The 16,655-nt window shown below is 45.0% G+C and overlaps 2 protein-coding genes across 4 annotated transcripts in view; one reads left to right on the forward strand and one right to left on the reverse strand.

Annotated features, from left to right (window-relative positions):
- ANO3 (anoctamin 3) overlaps window positions 1–16,655 on the reverse strand; it is a 1,013,249-nt gene that overhangs the window by 78,082 nt on the left and 918,512 nt on the right. The window lies entirely within an intron of this gene.
- The window catches only part of MUC15 (mucin 15, cell surface associated), a 52,669-nt gene that overhangs the window by 12,064 nt on the left and 23,950 nt on the right, over window positions 1–16,655 (forward strand). The window contains exon 2 of one of the 2 annotated variants that reach the window (XM_073573876.1): window positions 7,967–8,114. The exons of the other annotated variant lie outside the window; for it this stretch is intronic. The gene's annotated coding sequence lies outside the window, so the exon portion shown is untranslated. The remainder of the gene's footprint in view (window positions 1–7,966; window positions 8,115–16,655) is intronic. 2 annotated transcript variants of the gene reach the window in all.

Genomic DNA, 16,655 nt, shown 5'->3' on the forward strand with positions numbered 1-16,655 from the left:
GACTGAGTATAAGACAGAGTACAGGGTAAGAGCGTGTGCCAGGAGGCACAACCGAGTATGAGACAGAGTACAGTGTCAGAGCATGTGCCAGGAGGCACAACCGAGTACGAGACAGAACACAGGGTCAGAGCGTGTGCCAGGAGGCACAACCAAGTACAAAGCAGAGTGCAGATTCAGAGCGTGTGCCAAGAGGCACAACAGAGTGCAAGACAGAGGACCTGAGTACAGCGCACAGCCAGGCAGGGACACGGCAGACCAAGCCAGGAGCACAACAATAATCAGGCACCTCCCCTAGGGGGAGGTCGTCTGATATAGCACATGACTACTACTGGTTCCGGGTCAGGACCTAGCCAGAAAGCACATGACCACTACAGGTTCCGGGTCAGGTCCTCCATTACCATAGAGAGGACCGAGCCCTATACAGCACTGACAGGAGCGCGCAAACGTGACATGTAGGAGGAGGCCCGGGGATGGGAGCTGCGCGTGCGCACCCTACGGGACCCCCGGAGTGACCGCAGCTCCGGAAGAGATGACGTCGGGACCGAGGTCCCGCCCCCAGGTGAGCACGGCGTGACAGTACCCCCCCTTTACGCCCCCTCTTTCTAAAACTGGAGAGGAACTTAGACAAAATCTGGGGTGCGTGGATATTCTCCCTGGGTTCCCATGACCTCTTCTCGGGGCCAAAACCCTTCCAATCGACCAGGAACATGGTTCTCCCTCTTACCTTCTTCATGGCCAAAATGTCATTCACCTCAAACTCATCCCCCAAGCCAACAGGCTGGGGTGTGTGGCCTGGAGAAGGATGAAATCGGTTAAGAACCACAGGTTTTAGGAGAGACACATGGAAGGAATTGGGAATACGGAGTGAAGGAGGCAGCTTCAATTTGTAAGCAACATCATTAATCCGCCTGAGGACCTCAAAAGGACCAATGTAACGGGGACCCAGTTTGTAAGATGGTACCTTAAGGTGGACGTATTTGGTGGAGAGCCACACCTTGTCACCAGGGAGAAATGGAGGAACGTCCAGGCGCCTCTTGTCAGCGTGTAATTTCATTCTGTCCCGTGCTTTCTCGAGAGCGGTTTTGGTCTCCTGCCATACCCTGGAGAACTCCACAGACTGAGAATCGGCAGCAGGTACCCCCGAGACAGGAAGTACCGGTAGAGGCACATTGAGATGCTGTCCAAAGACGATGAAGAAAGGAGACTTGGTAGACGATTCACTGGAGTGATTATTGTAGGCGAACTCAGCCCAAGGAAGTAGACCGACCCAGTCATTCTGATGAGCATTAGAAAAATGCCGGAGATAGGATGTAAGGATCTGGTTGGTACGTTCCACCTGCCCATTGGTTTGGGGGTGATAGGCGGAAGAGAAATCCAATGACACTTTCATGAGTCCGCATAGAGCTCTCCAGAACCGGGAGGTGAATTGGACCCCTCTATCCGACACGATGTGCTGGGGGAAGCCGTGAATCCTGAAGATATGGGAAATGAAGATCTTCGCCAAGTCAGGAGCAGAGGGTAGTCCGGGAAGAGGAATGAAGTGAGCCATCTTTGAAAATCGGTCTACAACCACCAAGACCACAGTACAACCGGAAGAACAAGGCAGATCAGTAATGAAATCCATGGCTATGTGCTGCCATGGAGCCGACGGAATGGGAAGCGGGAACAGAAGACCGGAGGGTGGTTGTCTGGGTATCTTGTTCTGGGCACAGGACGGGCAAGATGCTACAAAGTCTTTAACATCCTGGGAGAGTGAAGGCCACCAATAATGGCGAGAGATTAAGTCCAAATTCTTTTTGACACCAACGTGGCCGGCAATCTTGGACGAATGTCCCCAATTTAGCACTCGTTTTCGGTTATTCTCAGCCACAAAGGTTCTTCCCGGAGGTAACGTGGTTAACTTGACAGGAGCCACAGTAATTACTTTGGATAAATCAATGATATGAGAGGGTTCTTCCTCTGCATCAGACGACAGGAATGATCTTGACAACGCATCCGCTCTAACGTTCTTATCGCCGGGCCGAAAATGTAGCTCAAAGTCAAAGCGGGCGAAGAATAGGGACCACCTGGCTTGCCGAGGATTGAGCCTCTGTGCGGACTGGATGTACGCCAGGTTCTTATGGTCTGTGAAGATCTTGAATGGATGTATGGCACCCTCCAGTAAGTACCTCCACTCCTCCAAGGCCAACTTAATGGCCAATAGCTCTTTGTCGCCAATGGAGTAGTTCTGCTCAGTGGAGGAAAATACTTTAGAAAAGAAGCCACAGGTGACAAAACGTCCAGAAGAGGATTTCTGCAGAAGGACTGCGCCAGCCCCAGTAGAGGATGCGTCTACCTCGAGAGTGAAAGGTCTACTAACCTCAGGTCGGTGAAGCGCCGGAGCAGCGGCGAAGGCTTGTTTCAACGACTGGAAGGCCTCTTCAGCCTCAGAGGGCCAAGCCTTTGGGTTAGCTCCCTTGCAGATAAGGGACGAGATGGGGCGAACCAACGAGGAAAAATGAGGAACGAACTGTCGGTAGTAGTTCGCAAAACCAAGGAAGCGTTGGATTGCCTTCACCCCATGGGGCTGTGGCCAATCGAGGACGGCGGACACTTTTGCCGGATCCATGCATAGACCTGATTCTGAGATAATGTACCCCAAGAATGGCAGGGACGTTTGCTCGAAGGCACATTTCTCGAGCTTGGCATAAAGGCGGTTCTCCCTCAGGTGCTGGAGGACTTGACGCACGTTCTTTCTGTGGGCGGAGAGGTCTGGAGAAAAAACGAGGATGTCATCCAGATAGACTACCACGCAGGAGTACAGCATATCCCGGAAGACGTCATTCACGAACTCCTGGAAAACCGCTGGGGCATTGCAGAGGCCGAAGGGCATGACCAAGTACTCGTAGTGACCGTCTCTGGTGTTAAAGGCGGTCTTCCACTCATCCCCGGAACGAATGCGGATCAAGTTGTAGGCCCCACGAAGATCCAGTTTGGTGAAAATTCGAGCTCCTCTAAGTCGGTCAAAGAGCTCCGGGATCAATGGCAATGGGTACTTGTTCTTGACCGTGATATTGTTCAGGCCTCGGTAGTCTATGCAAGGACGGAGGGAGCCGTCCTTCTTTTTTACAAAGAAAAATCCCGCTCCCGCGGGCGAGGAGGACTTACGGATGAAACCTCTAGCAAGGTTCTCCTGGATATAGTCAGACATAGCTTGGGTCTCAGCAGGGGATAGCGGGTATATCCTACCCCTGGGTGGCGTAGAACCAGGAATGAGGTCAATCGGACAGTCATATGGCCGATGGGGGGGCAGAGTCTCGGCCTCCTTCTTGTCGAAAACATCTGCAAAGGACCAGTAAGCCGACGGCAGACCTGTAGGTGCCGGGGATGGACCGGCAGAGTTCATCAGACGGACGGGCAACAGGCACTTCTCCTGACAGAACGGTCCCCACCGGAGTATCTCGCCCGACCGCCAGTCCAGGGTTGGCTCATGAGTCCGTAGCCAAGGGAGGCCTAGAAGAAGTGCGTGAGACATGGTGGACAAGACGAGGAAGGAGATCTTCTCCAGGTGCAGGGCTCCGATCTGCAGCTCAATCTCTTCGGTGGCCTGGGTAACGGACTCCAGCACGGACGTACCATTGACCGAAACAATCGACCGAGGAGTCTCCAGGGATCTGACAGGAATCTGGTATTTTTTAACCGCCTCGAGTGTGATAAAATTCCCCTCCGCGCCAGAATCCAGGAAAGCCTCCTCAGAATAACGCTTGGCACCGAGATTCAAAAATACGGACACGAGCAGGGGAGGAGAGGAATCACGTACACCTAGGGAGGCCTCTCCTATCAACCCTAGGCGGAGAAGTTTCCCGGCTTCTTGGAGCAGGAACGGAGGAGGGGAGAGGAGCTCCTCTCTCTGGCTAATTCACGGGCATGTTCCTGAAACCGCAGGTCGATGCGTGTCGCCAGTGAGATCAGATCCTCTAAAGAGGTGGGAGTATCCCGACCTGCCAGTACGTCTTTGATCCGACTGGACAGGCCACGCCAAAAGATCCCTACGAGAGCCTCGTTGTTCCAACCGAGTTCGGAGGCCAAGGTACGAAAACGGATGGCATACTGTCCTACCGGTAGCGTACCCTGATGGAGGTTAAAGAGGGACTCGGTGATAGAGGCCAGCCGACCCGGCTCGTCGAACACCTTGCGGAAGGTGTCCAAAAAGGTGGAAAGCCGAGAGACGAGTGGGTCATTGCGCTCCCAGAGGGGGTTCACCCATGCTAATGCCTCCCCCTCTAAGTGTGAAACAATAAAGGCAATTTGGGCGCGCTCAGTGGGATAGTGCTGCGGCAAAAGCTCAAAATGTAACCGGCATTGGTTCAGAAATCCTCGACAAAACTTAGGGTCCCCGCTATATCGGGGTGGCTTGCCGAGGCGCGGTATCGGGTGCGGGGCCGAGGACTGGGCAGAAACGGATTGTATGGCCGACAAACGAGACTCCATGGATTTCAAAAAGACCATAATCCTGGTCTGACTCTCCCGTAGGAACACCCGTTCCTTTTGGATGGAGGTGGTGGCACCAGCGGGGTCCATGGCCTGATTATACTGTGACGACTCCTGGAGTGGACCCTCTGGGTCGTGACACCAACCCTCCCAGGGCGAGCTGACCTAGTGAAGACCACCCCCTATACAGGGAGTGTCAGGGGCAAGCCCCAGGGGGTGAGGCACCACGACTGCTGGCACCAGGCGGCCGGCTCACAGGAGACACGAGTGGGTGAGAGTGTCTGCAGGAACGTGTAAAGTGTGGACACGGGAACACGTGGTATACAGAGACTTCGTTCGTCCGGGTGTGAGTGAAGCAGGAAGCGTGCAAGGAGCACGTCAGAGCACTGAGTCAGGCAGCAGGTGTGCCAGGAGGTGTAACAGAGTAAGAGACTGAGTACAGGATCAGAGTGTGTGCCCAGAGGCACAACTGAGTATAAGACAGAGCACGGAATCAGAGTGTGTGCCAGGAGGCACGACTGAGTATAAGACAGAGTACAGGGTAAGAGCGTGTGCCAGGAGGCACAACCGAGTATGAGACAGAGTACAGTGTCAGAGCATGTGCCAGGAGGCACAACCGAGTATGAGACAGAACACAGGGTCAGAGCGTGTGCCAGGAGGCACAACCAAGTACAAAGCAGAGTGCAGATTCAGAGCGTGTGCCAAGAGGCACAACAGAGTGCAAGACAGAGGACCTGAGTACAGCGCACAGCCAGGCAGGGACACGGCAGACCAAGCCAGGAGCACAACAATAATCAGGCACCTCCCCTAGGGGGAGGTCGTCTGATATAGCACATGACTACTACTGGTTCCGGGTCAGGACCTAGCCAGAAAGCACATGACCACTACAGGTTCCGGGTCAGGTCCTCCATTACCATAGAGAGGACCGAGCCCTATACAGCACTGACAGGAGCGCGCAAGCGCAAACGTGACATGTAGGAGGAGGCCCGGGGACGGGAGCTGCGCGTGCGCACCCTACGGGACCCCCGGAGTGACCGCAGCTCCGGAAGAGATGACGTCGGGACCGAGGTCCTGCACCCAGGTGAGCACGGCGTGACAGTGGGGCACCACACCTCAGGAGGAGGTGCAGTACCTCTCTGGCGACTGAACCCTCAGGGGCGCCACATTTATGTGGGTTTACTCCGGGTTCCTCACATAGTACGCTGACATACTGTTAAGGAATTTAGATTGTGAGGCCCAGTGGGGACAGTGATGATGATGTCTGTCTGCAAAATGCTGTAAAATTTTTGGCGCTATATAACCAAGGAAAAGTGAATAAATATTAGAAAAACGTGATCATATCACCTCTTTTAGGGTCAGTACATAACCACTATTATTCCTTTGAGCTCATCAGACTGATTTCTTTTGTAGTTTGTACTTTCTACAAGTGCTTCTCACTAAATTAGAATATCATCAAAATGTTAATTTATTTCAGTTCTTCAATACAAAAAGTGAAACTCATATATTATATAGAGTCATTGTAGAGTGATCTATTTCACATGTTTATTTCTGTTAATGTTGATGATTATGGCTTTCAGTCAATGAAAACACAAAAGTCATTATCTCAGTAAATTAGAATACTTTATAACACCAGCTTGAAAAAGTATTATAAAATCCGAAATGTCGGCCTGCTGAAATGTATGTTCAGTAAATGCACTCAATACTTGGTCGGGTCTCCTTTTGCTTGAATTACTGCATCAATGCGGCATGACATGGAGGTGATCAGCCTGTGGCACTGCTGAGGTGTTATGGAAGCCCAGGTTGCTTTTATAGCAGCCTTCAGCTCGTCTGCATTGTTGGGTCTGGTGTCTCTCATTTTCCTCTTGACAATACACCATAGATTCTCTATGGGGTTAAGGTCAGGCGAGTTTGCTGGCCAATCAAGCACAGTGATACTGTTGTTTATAAACCAGGTATTGGTACTTTTGGCAGTGTGGGCAGGTGCCAAGTCCTGCTGGAGAATTTAATTTCCATCTCTAAAAAGCTTGTTGGCAGACGGAAGTATGAAGTGCTCTAAAATTTCCTGGTAGACGGCTGCACTGACTTTGGTCTTGATAAAACACAGTGGACCTACACCAGCAGATGACATGGCTCCCCAAACCATTACTGATTGTGGAAACTTCACACTAGACTTCCAGCAGCTTGGATTGTGTGCCTCTCCACTCTTCCTCCAGACTCTGGGACCTGGATTTCCAAATAAAATCCAAAATTTCCTTTAATCTGAAAACAACACCATGGACCACTGAGCAACAGCCCAGTTCTTTTTCTCCTTGGCCTAGGTAAGACACTTCTGGTGTTGTCTATTGGTCATGAGTGACTTGACACAAGGAATGCGACACTTGTAGTCCATGTCCTGGATATGTCTGTGTGTTGTGGCTCCAGCAGTTGTCCACTCCTTGTGAATGTCCCCCAATTTTTTGAATGGCCTTTTCTTAACAATCCTTTCAAGGCTGTGGTTATTCCGGTTGCTTGTGCACCTTTTTCTACCATACTTTTTCCTTCAACTCAACTTTCCATTAATATGCTTGGATTTAGCACTCTGTGAACAGCCAGCTTCTTTAGCAACGACCTTTTGTGGCTTACCCTTCTTGTGGAGTGTGTCAATCACTGCCTACTGGACATCTGTCAAGTCAGCAGTCTTCCCCATGATGGTGGAGACTACAGATACAGACAAAGGGACCTTTTTTAAACACTTAGAAAGCATTTGCAGGTGTTTTTTGTTGTTCTGGTTTTCTGAGCTAATGACTTTTGGGTTTTCGTTGGCTGTAAGCCATAATCATCAACATTAACAGAAATAAATACTTGAAATACATCACTCTGTTTGTAATGACTCCATATAATATAAGAGTTTCACTTTTCTGCATTGAAGAACTGAAATTAACTTTTTGATGATATTCTAATTTAGTGAGAATCACTTGTATACAGAAGCCAGAAGGTATGATGGCAGCCTGCATTCTACATGGAGAGTACTAAATTTCAATTTACTCACGTCTTGTTGGATCAATTCAAAAAGTAATCTTTTGCAGATTTATCAAAGGGACACTAGAATGATGATGGGGCCTTGTATCAAAATGGGTGCACATTAGGATTGGCTCTGACATGGGCACCCTAGACCAAATGACATACAAAACCATGTTTTAAAAAGCAATCATTGGCAGACGTGAACACTTGTTCCAAATTGTACGTGGGCAGTATTGTAGGGCTTTATAGTTTAGGTGTGGCCTCTGTGTGCCACACTCAGCGTGCCACATCACGTCTTAACTGTATTAGATGAATAAAACCTACAATATGAAATACCAACACTTTCAAACACATCAACAACTTTCACGCAGACTCCATAGTATAGTACAGTGCTTTCTGTTGTAAAGGAGGTTTCCATGTTTTTAGAAGTAGGGTAGGGAATGGTATAAAATGAATAATTAATCATTTTTTACCCTTTGTAAACCTATCATTCTAGCATCTTCACAATTCTTAGTGGTAACAACGACGACTGTGACCACTGAGTCCAGTGATATTCTTCAATGGCTAGGTGATTGACAGAACTTCATCACCTTCCACATCTGCATGGACCATAAAAGTATTGACACTGGTGTAGGATTAAAGTGGTAAGTTATACCTATTATAATGGACAAAGTATCTCATACAATCCTTATTGAAAAAATGACTAAGTATGGAATGGACAATGCAACTGTTAGGTGGATTCATAACTGGCTTAGTGATCGGACCCAAAGAGTGGTCGTAAATGGCTGCACATCCAGTTGGAAGAATGTCTCAAGTGGGGTACCACAGGGCTCTGTCCTGGGCCCTGTATTGTTCAACATCTTTATCAATGATTCAGATGAAGGAATTGTGGGTAAACTGATTAAATTTGCTGATGACACAAAGCTAGGAGGGATAGCTAATACTAGAGAAGAGAGAGAGAGGATTCAAAAAGATATAAAAAAACTGGAGAAGTGGGCAGCAACTAACAGAATGGTTTTTAACAGGGAAAAATGCAAAGTACTACGTATGGGCAATAAAAATGAAAAAAGCATATACAGAATGGGAGGAATAGGGCTAAGCAACAGCACATGTGAAAAAAGACTTGGGTATACTAATAGATCACAGACTGAATATGAGTCAACAGTGTGATGCAGCAGCAAAAAAGGTAAATGCAATTCTAGGATGTATTAACAGAAGCATACAGTCTAGATCACGTGAAGTCATTATTTCCCTCTACTCCTTTTTGATCAGACCTCATCTGGAATATTGTGTCCAGTTTTGGGCACCACATTTTAAAAAAGACATCAACAAACTGGAGCAAGTTCAGAAAAGAGCGACCAGAATGGTGACCGGTCTGCAAACCCTGTCTTATGAGGAAAGGTTGCAGGATTTGGGAATGTTTAGTTTGCAAAAGAGAAGACTGAGAGGAGACTTAATAGCTGTCTACAAATATCTAAAGGGCTGTCACATTGTAGAAGGATCAACTTTATTCTCATTTGCACAAGGAAAGACTAGAAGCAATGGGATGAAACTGAATGGGAGGAGACACAGATTAGATATTAGAAAAAACTTTTTGACAGTTAGAGTGATCAATGAGTGGAACAGGCTGCCACGAGAAGTGGTGAGTTCTCCTTCAATGGAAGTCTTCAAACAGAGGCTGGACAGACATCTGACTGGGATGATTTAGCGAATCCTGCTTTGAGCAGGGGGTTGGACCAGATGGCCCAGGAGGTCCCTTCCAACTCTACGATTCTATGATTCTATGATATAATTTTCTTACCCTAAGGCTTATTTTCTAAAAGCATGGAAATGCCCTATTAAATTTGAATATCTTGTAAAAATTGAATAATCTCTTTGACCAGTGCTAGACCCATGCATGAATACCAAAATCTACGGATTAGCAACTTCAAAACAGCATGACTAAAAATTAGAACCTGGTGGAGAAGAGTTGTCCTAGTTTGCCAAGCTATATTTAGTCCAGAGTTATGACTTTCATGCAGCTTTTTTGATCTATGAAAAAACATAAAGGAAAAAATGTTCATCAATAGCATGAGGCAAATTTGTATCTTTAATGGGAATCTGTCACCCCTTTTTTGAGATATCATATAATGACATAATTCAATTGTGTGTCACATAAGGACTCTCTTAGTGCTTTTGCTTCCCCCTGACCCCGCACCTTTCATGCATAAATACCTTTTTATATTGGTTCAGATGTATGTAAACTGCCGCTGTCCGGTCCGCTGGGCGGGGCTTATTCAATTGCCCCCCCCTCCCTGTCTTGCTCTACGCATTTCTTCTTGTGTAGAGCAAGACAGGGAGGGGGGGGCAGTTGAATAAGCCCCACCCATTGGACCAGACTGCGGCAGTTTACATACATCTGAACCGATATAAACAAGGTATTTATGCATGAAAGGTGCGGGGTCAAGGGGAAGCAAAAGTACTAAGAGAATCCTTATGTGACACACAATTGAACGATATCATTATATGATATCTCAAAAAAGGGGTGACAGATTCCCTTTAAGGCCCAGTCTGGTAGACTATAGCCAAGTCAGGATTGGCTCAGTAATATTCACTTCAACAGGACGACCACTCTCATTTTCTCTACAACTGTTTGGATAAATTTGACCATCTTTTAAATAAAGCCTTCCTCCATGAATCAAAGGTTTTATCCTGTTAATATGTTGCAGTCATCATTTTATATAGCACTGTGTGCTCTTTTTGCTTTTCTGTCCAGTTGGATGGGAGTGCTTCTTTAAAAGAGCAGGATGATCATCAGCATGTTGAAGATGAATGATTTATCAGATGCCAGGATAAAAGAATTAAAGGAAACCTGTCAAGTCATTTTAGTATTTAAAGTGTTCCCAGTGCATTGTTAGTGATGCAATGTGCATTACTAATCTATTTTTTCATTATAAACGGCGCTGTACTCATATGCAAAAAGCTCTTAATAAGGTTATATCTTACCTAATAATCTTTATTTTTATATAGCGCTAACATAGTCCGCAGCGCTTTACAGTTTTGCAAACTTTATCATTGATGTCCCCTGCTTGTTAAGTCATAGAGATGTGCTTCGTTTTGTTCAATCATGGTTGTCATTGCCCATTCAATTTGATTGACGATCCCGGGGATGCGCCAACGTCGTTCAAATCCAGTTGAAAATTTTGCATTGTGTGTATCGTGGAGCCGCACTTACACAGTGAAGATTGGGGAGCTGCACATATGCCATGACGAGCGACTCTGGTGCATGTGAACACAGTCAGTGAAGCTGGGTACTACATACAGCTTCAGTGCCCATGTGCAGGGAGCCGCTCGTCATGGCGCAAGTGTGACTCCCCGCTTGACACTGTGCAAGCACGGGACTTCAAAGCAGATTCGAGTAACGTCTGCGCAACCCAGGGAACATCATTCAAATTGTGTGGGCAGCAACAACCATAACTGAACGGAATAAAGCAAACCCCTATGACTAAATAAGTAGGTATTATATATTTATATACAGTGGTTATGGAAAGTATTCAGACCCCTTTAAATTTTTCACTCTTTGTTTTATTGCAGCCATTTGGTAAATTCAAAAAAGTTCATTTTTTTCTCATATTTGGTAAATTCAAAAAAGTTCATTTTTTTCTCATTAATGAACATTCTGCACCCCATCTTGACTGAAAAAAAAGAAATGTAGACATTTTTGCAAATTTATTACAAAAGAAAAACTGAAATATCACATGGTCATAAGTATTCAGGCCCTTTGATCAGTATTGAGTAGAAGCATTCTTTTGAGCTAGTACAGACATGAGTCTTCTTGGAAATGATGCAACAAGTTTTTCACACCTGGATTTGGGGATCCTCTGCCATTTCCATCAGATTGGATGGTCAACATAGATGGACGGCCATTTTCAGGTCTCTCCAGAGATGCTCAATTAGGTTTAGGTCAGGGCTCTTGGCTGGGCCAGTCAAGAAAGTTCATAGAGTTGTTCTGAAGCCACTCCTTTTGTTATTTTAGCTGTGTTCTTAGGGTCATTGTCTTGATGGAAGACATTTGGCCAAGTCGGAGGTCCAGAGCACTCTGTAAGGCCGGTTTCACATTCGCGCTTTTGAGCGCAGCGACGGCCTGAGCACGGCCGCCGCTAAGCCCCGCCCCTGCCCCGCCTCCACCGGTATCTCCGCCTCCGGGCGCATGACGTTGCATGCGTCGTGCGTCCCCTATCTTCATCACAGAGGGCGCAGGCCGTGCGCAGTCTGCGCACAGTCTGCGTTTGGCGGCGCATGCGTCCTTTTGACGGTGCGCCGAGCACAACCAAAATGCAACAGGTTGCGTTTGGCGCTGCTCGGCGCACCGTCAAAAGGACGCATGCCCAGTAGAACCATCTCAAGGAGGATTTCAAGGAAATGGACAGCATGTGAGTTAAGTATGAGTACCCGAGCAAAGGGTCTGAATACTTATGACCATATGATATTTCAAATTTTCTTTTTAACAAATTCGAAAAAATTTCTACATTTCTGCTTTTTTTCAGTCAATATGGGGTGCAGATTGTACATTAATGAGATAAAAATGAACTTTTTTGAACTTACTAAACGGCTTCAATAAAACAAAGAGTGAAAAAATTAAAGGGGTCTGAATACTTTCCGTACCCACTGTAAAGTACTCTTTGGACATCATTACAGTGCCGTTTTTAGCTAAAAAAAAATAATTTTAATGATGCAAATTGCATCACTAATAACGCACTGGGTACAGTTTAGATGCTAAATATGACATGACAGGTTCTCTTTAACCCTTTTCCGACATCCGGCGTAATAGTACGCTGATGACAGACTTCCTCCCATTGATGTGGGCTCCGGCGGTGATCCCACATCTTTCCCGGGACATGTCAGCTGTTTTGAACAGCTGACATGTGCCCACAATAGCCACGGGTGGAATCGCGATCCACCCGCGGCTATTAACCCGTTAAATGCTGCTGTCAAGCTCTGACAGCGGCATTTAGCAAGCGCTTCCATCAATCGCGTTGGAAATACGCCCACCGGTGAACCCCATCACGTGACCGCGGGTCACTGGTGTGTTGACATGACAACCGGAGGTCTCCTGGAGACCTCTATGGTTGTCAGTGCCAGATTGCTGTGAGCGCCACCCAGTGGCTGGCGCTCATAGCATGTGAGCAATTCTGCTACATAGAGGCGATTTGACCATCGCATGTATTTAAAAATATATAAAAAAATTATATGAAAGTTCAAATCACCCCCCTTTTGCCCCATTTAAAATAAAACAATAAAAAAATCACACATACACATACTTGGTATCGCCGAATTCAGAATCGCCCGATCTATCAATGAAAAAAAGGATTAACCTGATCGCTTAACGGCGTAGCTAGAAAAGTCAAAACTCCCGAATTAAGTTTTTTGGTCGCCACGACATTGCATTAAAATGCAATAACGGGCGATCAAAAGATCTGCACCACAATGGTGTCATTAAAAACGTCAGCTCGGCATGCAAGAAATAAGCCCTCACCCACCCGAGATCACAAAAAATGGAGACGCCATGGGTCTCGGAATATGGCACTTTTTTTTTTCTTTTTTTTTTTTAACAAAGTTTGGAATTTGTTTCACCACTTAGATAAAAAAGAACCTAGACATCTTTGGTGTCTATGAACTTGTAATAACCTGGAGAATCATAATGGCAGGTCAGATTTAGCATTTAATGAACCTAACAAATAAGACAAACAAAAAAACAAGTATGGGATTGCATTTTTTTTTGCAATTTCATTGCACTTGAAATTTTTTTCCCGTTTTCTAGTACGTGACATGGTAAAACCAATGATGTCGTTAAAAGGTACAACTCATCCTGCAAAAAACAAGCCCTTACACCACCATATTGACAAAAAAGTAAAAAAGTTATGGCTCTGGGAAGGAGGGAAGCGAAAAACGAAAATGCAAAACCGAAAAAAGCTCCGGGGGGTAAAGGATATAACCTGTATTTGCTGTTTTATCAGCATTTTACAGTACCAATCATGCACTAATATAATACCGTATGACATTTTGTACAATCTCCAGTGATCAGCTGTAATGTGACCCAGGAGTAAAGATGGATTGGCACTGCAAGATCATCGTGGACCAGTGTCCCTCATTTCACAATAATGTTGCAGTATGAACAGGCTGCCAATCTCCCGATGAACGAGCAACACACTTGAATGAAAATTTTTTAAAGAACGCTTAAAAATTATTCTTCCCAGCAGCACATCGTCCTGGGTAAACAGGACTCATGCTGACAAGAGCAATGACAACCTATGATAGATCATTCCATGAACATTGACAGTGTTGTCTGCCTGCATTAATGGGCTATTACACAACCACTGAACAGCAAATAGGTTGCTGATAGGTGATCATTAAATGCCACACATCAACTAATGTAATTTCACCTTTAGACACCAATTCTTTAAGATATGTTTACTCATGAATTGGACAACGTTCCACTGCCAGACCGGTATGACCACAATGTGTCTCTCCTGATGAACCCACAGAGGGGGAAATGCGTTGAGAGTGGGCGGACTCCATCTGAGTGATCATACTATCGTGTACTTATGGGCTTATACAATGCAGCAACTGATGGTCACAGATAAGTACAAAATTTGGCTTTTGATGTGTGGGTTCTCATTTATGCATAGATGGGCATCTGTATATCTGCTTAAGGTATCGATAGTGGTGTTTAGCCACTGACTGTTTGTTTGCTTTCATCAGTATGTGAACCTGTTACCTTATGTGATCCATCTTTGGTGTCTACGGATTTGTTTTGAGGGTATACTGCTGTTGTCTAGAGTCCAGGATCGAGGCTTTAATTCATCTTCATGTGTGTATGTCAGCAGATATGTTGGTATCATTAACCTTGCATGCAAAAATGGCATCACTGTAGCAACATGATGGATCAATAGACATATTTGCTGTGACTAATCATATATTGCATATCTCTTTTAGTGGATTTTTCTTTTTTGGGGGCAGGGACTTTGAAGTTGTATCATACAATTTATCTAATACTTATCTAATATGAGTGGTGTGAAGTAACTTAGGCTGCATGGACCCATTACTCTTTCTGAACACCTATATCTGATTGTATAAAATACCCTATTGCATCCATGAAGATCTCATAAACAAGTGGATACAGGCCACCTGGCTCTCATTTTCAATCTTGCGCCTTATATGGAGATATAGGAGAATAGGGACAGCCGACGCATGCGCGGGGGCGCCATTCTCGTATTTCTTAGGGTGCCAATCTCCACACCTAGGTAGGTGTTCAGTTAGGTCAAGCTATCTATAGGGCCAGATCACTCTTTTCCACACACCGGCTGAGTGTAATTGTAATTAGTGTGCATCACTACATATCAATCTTGCACATATTGTTTTTGTCCCTCCCCTTTTCATTTTTCTTTCTTTGAGGCTCTTATGGGCTGTTCTTGTGGGAATTTTTTCCTGTTGCAGTTTGAAATATCTGGATAGATACATTTAACTTGCTTTTTGACTGGGTAGATCAGTTTCATCTGCAAGTTATCATCTATTTTCTAGTAATGCTGGAAGCCCAGTTAGCCCATGGAACAGGGGATATTTGTATCAAAAATCAGGATTAAGGTTTTTTTAAGGTACTTAATAATAGTTACATTTTAATAGGGTTTTTTTCAGTAAGTCAAGATATGTTTACACCAGAATTCTGGTGTAAAACACCTTAAGTCATACATTGTGTGCACAACTCTGAAAAACTTTGAGACTTTTGCCATTTTCACACCAGTCCTGGCTGACTTCACCAAAATGAATAGAGCAGAGGTTGGATGGGACATGGCTATGCCCACCTAATTCATGAAATGTCATGCCACTCTAGTGTACTGACTGGAGTACATTCCTGGGTGAAGTGTATGGCATTTATGAGATGTGCTTAATTCATTTAGAATTCCCTAATTCATTAGAGAAGCCCTCCTCTTCTTCTTCCCATCAAAGCTTTTACCATCTTAAATATTGCAGTCATCACATTCTATGGCACTGCGTACTTACAATTGCTCATTTTGCCTTTCCACACAGTTAATTTGTCTCTTTTCCATTAGGTATATGACATCACATGATTAAAAACTGACTAGCTGAATCCTTCTAAGCTCTATGTAGAAACAGGAGGTCAATTTTCCCTGCATAAGTCATCATTAGAACAATTTTACATCACTGCAAAAGTCCCTGCAGGGAGGAGGAGCGGAGCAGCTGGGTGCGGAGTTGAAGAGGGGTATGATTTATTCAGGGAAAAGAGTCTTCCTTATTCTACATAGAGGTGAGAAAAGAGAAGACTTATCTGGTAGAAAGGCAAAATGAGCAATTGTAAGTACACAGTGCTGTATAATATGATGATTGTAATATATTAAGAAGATAAAAACTTTGATGGAATGAGTGCTTCTTTAACTACACCCCGGTATTAAGATTGGTGTTCTTAATGATTCGGACCCTTAGTGTTCAATTTTCCTACAGGAAAAATTAAATCTTTTTGTCTTCACATTAAAAATATATTTTTCGATCTTGACAGATTCTCCAGAAAAAGACATTCTGTATCGGCTTACCTCCTTGCCTAATATAAGAAGGTCCTGAGCAAAACTCTAGTAATAACTCTGAATTCACTAGCAGGATGTCAAACTATAGAAGAAAAAAAATAAGTAGAGCGACCCATTACCCATAGTATCCCACATAGTTCCGGTAGAATTTAGGTCATGACCATAGTTCCTTATTGTAAGGAAGCTGAGAACGCTTTTGGATGAATTTTATATTAAATATATTAAATAAAGTGTAGAAAACAGTTGGGAGTGGAGAACTTCATCCTTTTCTATGATTTCCTTTGCCTGTGTTTGCATAGGTGGCGATACAAAAAGGTTAAGAACTGAGGCAAGGATGCCAAAATACACTCATGTCTCAAGTGCACAATCTTAACCCACAAGTGGCAGCACTCACAGATTGTGCTCCCGTTACTTAGGAAGGACTTGAAAGGACAAAATGTACAATCTTCTACTTATGTTGTGAATGGCTGTACAGACAGGTGGTGACGGAGATGGCCGTTTTTCATAAGTAATTTAGAAAATGCAGATGTGCCAGCATTACATATCCCAGTTGCATTAGATGCAATTTCACATTCCTAATGGATAAACAGTACTAAAGAATTTAAT

The sequence above is a fragment of the Dendrobates tinctorius genome, unplaced genomic scaffold (assembly GCF_039654945.1).
Source record: "Dendrobates tinctorius isolate UK_male_01 unplaced genomic scaffold, ASM3965494v1 ptg000037l, whole genome shotgun sequence".
Taxonomy (NCBI): Eukaryota; Metazoa; Chordata; class Amphibia; order Anura; family Dendrobatidae; genus Dendrobates; species Dendrobates tinctorius.